Below are 9335 nucleotides of genomic sequence, written 5' to 3' on the forward strand. Positions count from 1 at the left end.
AGGGGAGCCCTGGAGTCCTGCTTCGGTCGTTTGGCATCAGTGTTTGGAAGAGTTCTTGTTCCACCCACTGAACCCAGCTGTGGAGGTGCCTAGGGATAAAGCAAAAAGTGGGGCTGACTTCATCTATACACATAGCCCCTTCAAAACATGGACACAGGATCCTCAGCTCATGCCCAGCTCAATGCCAGGTGGATCTGAGGTCAGGTACATCTCAGAAGGATGAAGGAAAAGCCTTTGACCCAAACTGAATCTACAATAACATTGTCTCTAATGTAAAGTTTTTTCTCCTCAAAGCTTTGTCTGGCCTTAAGGTCTTCACCATTTGGCATTTACACATTGCAGCACAGCTCCCCAGGAGATGCAGCCAGAGTGCATCAGACACTGGGTGGCTGCTTAGGAAGATGAGCAGAGGCTTGTTGCCTTTCTTGCTGCAGGACCCACGGCAACCACTGCTCCCACTGTTCAGTTGTGAAGAGCAGCACCTGGGAGGTGGCTGGTAGACCCCAGTGGTTGATAGCTTCAGCATTTCCACCACTTTCTTGGCCACAGTGGGTCAGTGGTCCTAGGGGTGGCCTCAGCTCCCACACTGGCTTCTGCATGCAGCAAAAAAAACAGCAGAGAGCACAGAGCCATGAACAATGTATTTATGAAAACCTATGTTGCTAAGCAGACATGCAGCTGGGATTCGCACCAGTTGAAGTCTCCTTCATTCCCCCTTGGCCCTGTTCCCAGATACGATGAGTTGTACTCAAGGAGCTGAAGGGTCCTGCTGCCAGATCTGCATCCAACAGAATACGCGTGGGGGCAATCCATGGTCGTGTAACCCCCCAGGACTGGAAATGTCATCACTGACTTCACTGGGTGCATTTCACTGCTCTCCAGAACCCTGTAGAGCGACTCACTGACATCATTCCTATGGCCGGGCTTGGCAGAGGCGGTGGGGATGAGGCCCGCAACAGCCAGCAGGCCAGGGATGGTCTGCATAGTTTCTATATGTTAGTTCTTTCTCAGGACTCTATGTTTGCTGCTCAAAAGCCTCAAGTGTCCTCTTTAGCTCACCAGTGCAACAACCATGACTGCTGCTACATATGCAATTTCAACAGATCCGCAGCGAGACGCTCTGGCTAATGGGCAACCGACTGGAAATCCTTTAGCTGCTTCTGCTATAGGCAAAGGTAAATGAAATGAGTCATCTACGCAGAGCCCTTCCTTTTTGTTCAGCTGGCTATGAAATATAAGATTTTCACCGCTGCGGGAACACTTTCAACAAGTCACAGCAGGATTTTGGACTGTAGATACATCTGTGCTTCCCCAAAGGTGCCTGGACGGTGGACAAGCGGGATGTACAGGCACATACCAATGGATGGGCAGAGGGGAAGGGGAGAGGAGGAGAGACAGCTGGAGAAGCACAATAGCTAAGCACCGCTCCAAAAATGATCAGCAGAGAAAGAGTAATGGTTACCATCATTAATTAACATCGTTACATCCCAACAGTTGAGGCCCACAGCACCCATAAAGCAGACTGGGGGTCACACGAAGCTTCCTCCCAGTAACATTTCTTTCCAAAAGGAATTTAGAAGAGCACAGATTTGACTTTATCTGGAGCAAAATGCACACACCAAACAGCAGTGTTGTCCACACATATCCAATGAGAGTGGCTCTGCATCTCAGCACTTCAAAGACAGAGAAAAATAAAGGCTATAAGTAACATAACAAAAAGGATAAACATAACTTGTCCTAATGAGCAAGAGAACTAGCTCCTCAAATAGACTAACAAATTAATGTATGTGCACACTATCACAGAGCAAGATGTGTTTGAAATGAGATTTCACTACAGTTTGGAAACTGAGACAGTGAAGACTTCCACACATAGTCTTGGCCAGGATACTATGAACAGGGCTTTACTTTCTCATGAAAAATACCACTGGACTCCTCATTGATGAAGAGGAAGATCATGGGTCTGTTATCTCAGCTGGAAGATAGCACCTCCTACAGCCTAGTTTCTCCTGGCGCTAGGATGTGGCATTGGGTTCAGCAAGGGAAAGTGCCAAATCTTGAATCATCAGGACTTCCTGTTCACTCCGCTATGACTCAGACGATATCTTTCTAACATCTAGCCACTTCTTGTTTCCCTTTTCACCATGCTGTTCATATTAGATATGGGTAGTTAGGCAGAAAATACTACACAGCCTGATTTCTGTTACCTGGTGCATCAAACTAAAGCTCCTTTCTGTTTTTTCACTTGTATACACTAGTAGGCAAAGCGCTTACTGGTAACTTTGCAGTGCATTTTTTTCTCTGGTGCATTTTTTCAGCTGGTGCAAAATGATTTCTGATGCAGATTCTCTTCTGGGAAGAAGACTGACATGTCTGCACTAGATCTTATCTGATATTTCTCAGTAAGCTTTTTTTTTTTAATTGGAAAAATATCGATTTAATGGAAATGAACCTTTCTGTGAAAACTTATCAGGGCTGACAGATCACACAGGTCAAGGCTAGGCACTCAAGAAGGATGTGGGAGACCCAGATTCATGGTCTGCATCAAATGGACCAGAGAGACTGATTCATTACACTGCTGTGGTTCCTCTGACAGGATGATACCTGTGCTCAAATCCCCCACCTAATGAACACTGAATCCCTTACATAACATGGAACAGCTCCTCGGGAAGAGGGAGAGCACCTCCACACAGAAACTTGCAGGATGGGGAAAACGTCCAGGATGCTAGAGAGTGAGATCTCAGTTCCTGCTTCAAGCCAAGCAAATATTTAAGCAGCTCTCACTTACAGCATCTTCAAAATACTTCGTGCCACATTGCCCACAGTGCTCTGGGTGGCCACTGTGCTTACTATTACTGCAGCAATCCTCACCTGGCAGATCTGACCTGAAGCACAGTTCATGTGTCTCTTCAGTCAGGGGCATCAGTGAGGATGGCTGAGCTGCTCCCAAAGCACAGACCCAGTCATTAAAGAGCTGAAGCAAAGCACTGAAGCCCTGCAGAGACTGGCCAGGTGCCCACTACAGGGGTAGTAAATGGTGACCACAGGAGATGTTAAAAACTGTCTGGGCAACCACTTGATAAGCAACCTCATTGCTGAGAAAACAGTGGGACCTAAATCTCCTACAAAGTCCCCGCTAGCACCCCAAAAAGCAGATGGGATTTCAGATGCTTCAGGCTGCCTGCTGGAGGCCCTTCTCACAGGCCCTGGAGAGTCCCTGTAGGCAGCACCCAGTGGCCCCAAGCAAGTATTTTACCTTGGTGTCCCCCAAGACCCCAGTGCCTAAGCAGGTCCCTAAGCTGGTAAGAAGCTGGCACCTCCAGGAAAACTGAAAACCAAGACAGACTGGAGCAAATAAAAGCCACACTGCACACCCACTCCTCTTCTCTCCAGCAGAAAGCACATGGTATTGGTCCACAAGCCACATCCTGGTCGTTCAGCCCTCAGTGTCTCAGCACTCCTTATCAGGAGCACGGCCCCCACCACAAACCACACTCTGCCACCACCAGTGGACAATAACCCTGACTACCAGCCAGCCACAACAGTCCAATGGGCCAAGAACTAAACAATAATCCCCTGGCTTTTACCAAACCGTCAGAAGGATGAACTGACAACAAAGCTCAGACCTTGTGTCCTTTTTCTCTACCAACGTACACCTGATGGTGTAAGAGGCGACCTCTGGAGCTGGACACCAGCTGTGGGTTCGTTTTGTACAGGGGCACCTCTCTCTGCTCGCTGCAGGGCCCCAGAGCCTCTGCCTGCCTGCAGCAGCCCTGCAGTTGGGCACACATTTGCCATTCTGTGGGAAACCTGACTATCAGGAGAGCTTTGCAAGCTAATCCCAGCTGCTCATTGGCAAAGCTGCTTTCTGGAGGAAGGAATTCCCCATTGCTAGCTGGTTGCCATAGGCTAAGGAGGGCTGTACCTTCCCGGCGCTCCTCCTGCTCTTCCTCCCCACTCCTGGGTGCTAGCCCTCACCCAGCTGGTGAACAATCCCTCACTGCCCTGCTTCAGGGGCAGCAGGTCCTGGGCTGCAGGACCAGCCCTCCTGACTGCAGAAAGGCTCTGTGCAAGGCAGCTACCCCTGGCTCTGCCCTCCCCAGCCAGCCCCATCCTGTTCCAAAAGCCCTGTTGGCAGAGTGCCTCCTGGCTCCTGAGAAAGCATCCCCTTGTGGGCTGTTCCTAATTGGTGGTTTCCTCCTCTTATGTCACTGCATTTTGCTTCCTAGCTCATATTTTATAAGGCTGGTTTTTAATAGGCCATGCAGGCTGCCAGACCTGAGTCTGCCTTCAAACTTCTACTACTGGGAGAAAACATCCTGTCTGCAAACCAGAGGATAGCCGTGGCTTTCTGTCTGGATGCAGGCAGGGCCAGTGGTCACATCCAGAGGCAAGTAAGAGCTCTAAGCTTTGAGGCTTCAGTCCTTCAACAATTTGGGTAGTGCCCAAGTATCACAGTGATGGGCACTGCAGCCCAAAGAAGACAACGTGGGGGTGGTTTCCAACATGCACTCCTGAGATCTGCTAACCCATGGCATACTGTATGTGATGGGGAGGAAAGATCTTCACAGACTGTAAAGAGCCTGAATATTACCCTCCCATCATGACTATATCCTTCTCCAGGGGATCACCAGCTGGGACAGGGAATAGATGAACCTGAAAACAGCACTGCCTGAAATGCAGACAGATTTTACTGCTGTATGCCCCAACTGCTGAGGAGGGAGTGACTAGACACAGGTAATTTGCCAGGACATGACACAGGAGGAGCCTTCTGCTTCCTTCAGTGGGCCAGGTGTAGAAGACAGAGGCTGGCAGATGCAGCATGCTCCCCTCCTGCTGCCTTGGTCATTTGTGTCTCCATCTTGCCCCTGAGAACCTGCCTGGTCTCCCCTCAGAGCCAGGACACTGCTGCCTCCAAGGCTCCTTTAGCCCTCTCTTCCCATGCGGGAACTTGCGGGGTGCTCTGGGCAGCAGAGTCGATATACTGAAGCAGAACACCCATCGCACACCAGAAGCAATTGGGCCTGGCAGCATCTTTCTCCTTGCCCTGAGAGCAAGTCCTGGCTCTGGCAGGGCTGTCACAGCAGCAGGGCTTGTGTCCATGCCAAGGTGAGCCTCCACTTGTCTGAACAGCCAAACTCCATGCCTGGGGAGAAGGTGGGGTGGAGGCACATGGCTATGGTTGATCAAAAACACAAGCTATTGTCCAAGAGGAAGCCCAGGCTGAACTCTGCGGTGGCAGCTACAGTGCCAGTCCCTGGAGGCAGAATGCAATGAGGAGGAAGCCAAAAAACCCACACACAGGCACAGAAAAAATCTTCCTTCCGGCAGACCGGCTCCCTTGCCAGTTGCTCAGCTCCTCACCTCCAAATCCCCACCAGCTCCTGGGCCTGAGCAAATCCACAAGTTCTCAAACCTCACCTGACTCTTTGCTCAGATCCAAACTGGGGAGCCATCACCACTCCCTGCTCCCACCTCTCACCCTCATCACCGTCCCATTGCTGCTTGGAAAGGTTTCTCCTCTCCAAGGAGCCCACACATGGTGTGACTACTGAACCCCACACATGGCTGGCAAGTCATGAGGGGCTGTTTGTGCTCCCTCTCCAATTTGCAGCAGTGGCCAACATACCATGAATTACAAGTGTCAGATATCACAGGCACATCTCCAGCTGGATTTTCCATTCAGACAGGAGGTGTTGGTTCAACAAATGGCAGCAAGTGCCTCCCAAGTGTAAGAAAGAGGGGTGACTGTCAGAGAAGGGTCAGGGCTTGATGCCCTGTGTCCATCCCTCCTCCTCACTCACTTGTGAGCTGAGGATGGGTTGCTCTGAAGTGCACCACCTGTTACTGCCTGCCAGTGAATATTCAGGCAGTCTACCTGGCATCTCCAAGCCTTTGATCCTATTTGCACTCAAATGTCCTTGGAGATAAGGGGCAAAGGAGGGGTACAGAGGCAGGACTGTTTCTAGAGAGAATGGTGTACTCTCTGCTTTTCCATGGAGAATCAGGAGCGCTGCATCCCTTCCAAGCCACTGGCCTCCTTGTGCTCTGGGAATGAGCCTCACCACCAAGACTGGGCACCAGGTCACCCAGAAGTAGCTCTCAACTCAACCCTGTGAATGGCAGAGCAGAGTTTATTTAAGTGTGAATTATTACTAATCGCTGTATGCACTACAGCAGAGCATAGAGGTTTCAGTTGAAATCATGGTTTGCAGGCACAAACATACATACATAGAAGCTCATTCCTGCCACAGAGCTTATAGTCTAAAGAGGAGCAGATGCTGATGCAAAAGGTCACAGCAGGAAATACACCAGAGGCTGTCTCAATCCAAGTTGAGTGCCTCAGCTATCAGGTAACACATGTTGGGAGGGAAAAACTGGGGGGGGGAAGCAGGGTCTGTGAAGAAAGCAGGTAAAATACATGGGAGACTAGAGCAAAGAGATTCACTGGCACAAATCTCCAGCACCATGCATTCTTGCAACCAGAAGGCATCCTGATGAAAGCATACAAAATACTCACAGAGAGAAAAATAACTGGGTGTTGCTGTTGTCCTTGGACACACAAGGGTAAACAGATATTCAATATAATGAAGAAGCGACCAGTCCAAACTTCATCAAAGTAAATCATTGCCTTCACATCATCTGTAATTGGACAAAGCCATCCCTAACACACGAAGCTGGAGAAGCCAAGAATTTAGCAAACCTTACAAAAAGATTGGACAATGACATGGATGAGAAGAGAAAAAAAGCATACTAATGATAGCTAACAATGCTTTTGGAAAAGATGCTAAAATTCATACTCCTGGTCCCAATCTCATCTCTAATGGGTAGGAACCAGAAAGTCATGTTAAGTGTGGAACAGATGATGTTACATCTGTCTACTGCAAAGTTCTTGCACCTTCCCCTGAAGCATGTGGCAAAGGCACCAGAGAAAGCATCAGATCATCAGAGACAGGATCCAGGAACAAATGCATTTGGGGGCTCACCCAGTTTGGCCATTCAAGGCTCCAGCATTTCCAGGGTCAAGATTGCAATCTCCATATTTTCGTATACAAAGTCCTTGCAGACACCAGTGAAGTGAAGCCATCTGAAGCAGCATTGCCAGTGCTTCTGATAGGTTGTGGATCTCATTATACTGTTCCTGTTTTTCCTTAAAGCTCCAGATCCTGATGACAGATGATTAGGTGAGAAACACGTTTTCTGCATAAGACAAGTTTCTAGTCCTTTTGATTGTGCGGAAAACTGAAAATTGTGACCCTGATGCAACATGTTTTCTACATGAGAGGAGTTTCTAGTACTCTTCACTGTTGTTTTCTACATGAGAGAAGTTTCTAGTACTCTTCACTGTCAGGAAAACTACAAAATGTGATTTGAAGGCAATTCTAAGGCTCAGAAACCAAGAGGCAAAGAGAGAAAATGCAGTATTTGTTCTTTCACAAAAGCTCATTATTTTAAAGTTATCACAAATTTTTGTGGTCCAGCTTGAAATGTCTGAAACCTTGAGGCTTTGAATACTGAATTTAAGACAATATGAACTGCTTTAAGCTCCCTCATATCTCAGTTCTTGCTGGCTTCTCTCAGTCACAGGGCTTCTGCTCGGCAGCTCTTCAGAAGCCCTCCTCTGCAGGGTCTGTCTCCTCGCATGCTGCTGACTTCCTAGATTTCATCAGACATCCCATTTGAGTCACTGATTTTTCTTAAAGCTCCAGCTCTCAGACTCACTCAATTATGTGAAAACATACATCTTATAAGGGAAAGTTCCTACTCTTCACAGCTGCCAGGAAAAGCTAGCAATGGAGCCTGACTGTAACCCAAAAGCCCAATATTGCAGGCCTGAGAAAAACATTAGTATCTTCTTACACTATTGAGACATTTATAATTTGAGAGATTTCTGTCGTGGATCATGTATCTGAACTCCTTCTGCTAGCAATGTTGCTCTCCCCACCCCTCGATTTTGAATGGGTCTCTCTTGCCTCCAGCCTGCTGCTATGCCCTCCTAAATTTACACCACCACTTCCTAAAAAGGCTAAAAGGCTAAAAAGAGCTCCACAGTAGTATGGATTCTGGATGAAAAAGGAGATTGATGTTCAGTTCCTTCCCTCGAACACCAGAGCTTTGGCACAGTTCAGTCCAGCTCAGGCACTAGTGGCATGTCCTTAGCAAATGTCACTGTCATGCCTGCCTCCCACCCTCCAGCTGAGCTGTGTGTGCCCCTCCCTTGTCCCAAGGCACAGCATCCCCTGATGCCAGGGAGAGAAAGAAGCTCTCCTCTTCCACCTCTGCTCCATTCCTCGCTCACCAGTCAGGTGAGTAGAGGTAACCAGGAGCTGGTAAATGTTACGACCAGTTTCCTGGTGCTGTTGTAGTTTGGCTCGTTTTTACGGCACAGCACCCTGTTGAGGCTGGGCTTTCAGAGCTCCAAAGGCTTTCCAACTGAAGTTGGAGGGAGTTGGAACTGAGGGTTAGGGCATTCACAATTTGCATGGGAAACAAGTTAGTGCTCACACCCAGGCTCTGACCCAGGTTTAGCATACAGTGTGAACGTACCCACGTACTACAGCCTTGTCCTGGGGCCAACGTCTTATGGCAGCATCTTGAAGGTGAATGTATGCATCTCCTAACTTTGTGTAACCTGCTCAGCGAGGGGTTTCCAGTGTATCCCTCAGCCCGGTATGCATGTGTGTGAGATTTGCATCTGTGGCTGCTGCACAGAGGCAGAGCTTCCCGAGGAAGGTGTGTTTTCCAGTTCTTTCCTGTGCCAGTATTGACGCCACCTGGAGATGAGAGGAATGAAGGGCTCCCAGCCATTTCCCTACCTTATCCCTCTGCCTTTTCTCAGCCACAAAGCACCCTCCTCTGCTTCAGCTGGAGGGAGAGCTGGCAGCCTCCCAGCTCCTGTGGTTACAACGTCCCATGCGCGCAGCCTTTTGCGAGCCCTGCTCTGAGAAGGGGGGGGCGTTACGCTCTTGGTAAAAACACAGCTCCTGGGCACTAGAGGAGGCTTTGGCGAAGGAAAGCAACCTCCACTCAGCACACTCTCCCTCTTCTGGGAGGAGGCAACTTTCCCTGTGCTTTCCTGTCCTTGTTAGTTTAGAATTCAAGTTGCAGATCTGCGCAAATGAATACAGGGTTGTGTGTTCGGCAGAGCTCTGCACATAAAGGAGAAGGAGTTTTCTGCCTGTATTTTATGGCACTGTCTGGGTATGGAGATGGGAGGGAGCTTACACACTGCATGTGTACATGCACGTTTTCATGTTGTCTGCACGTGTGTGCATGTGTATGTGCATTTCCATATTGTGTCTAATAGGCTCTTTGTTTCTCCAGAGAAGAAGGAAAAG

Source organism: Harpia harpyja, chromosome 13 (genome assembly GCF_026419915.1).
Source record: "Harpia harpyja isolate bHarHar1 chromosome 13, bHarHar1 primary haplotype, whole genome shotgun sequence".
Classification (NCBI taxonomy): Eukaryota; Metazoa; Chordata; class Aves; order Accipitriformes; family Accipitridae; genus Harpia; species Harpia harpyja.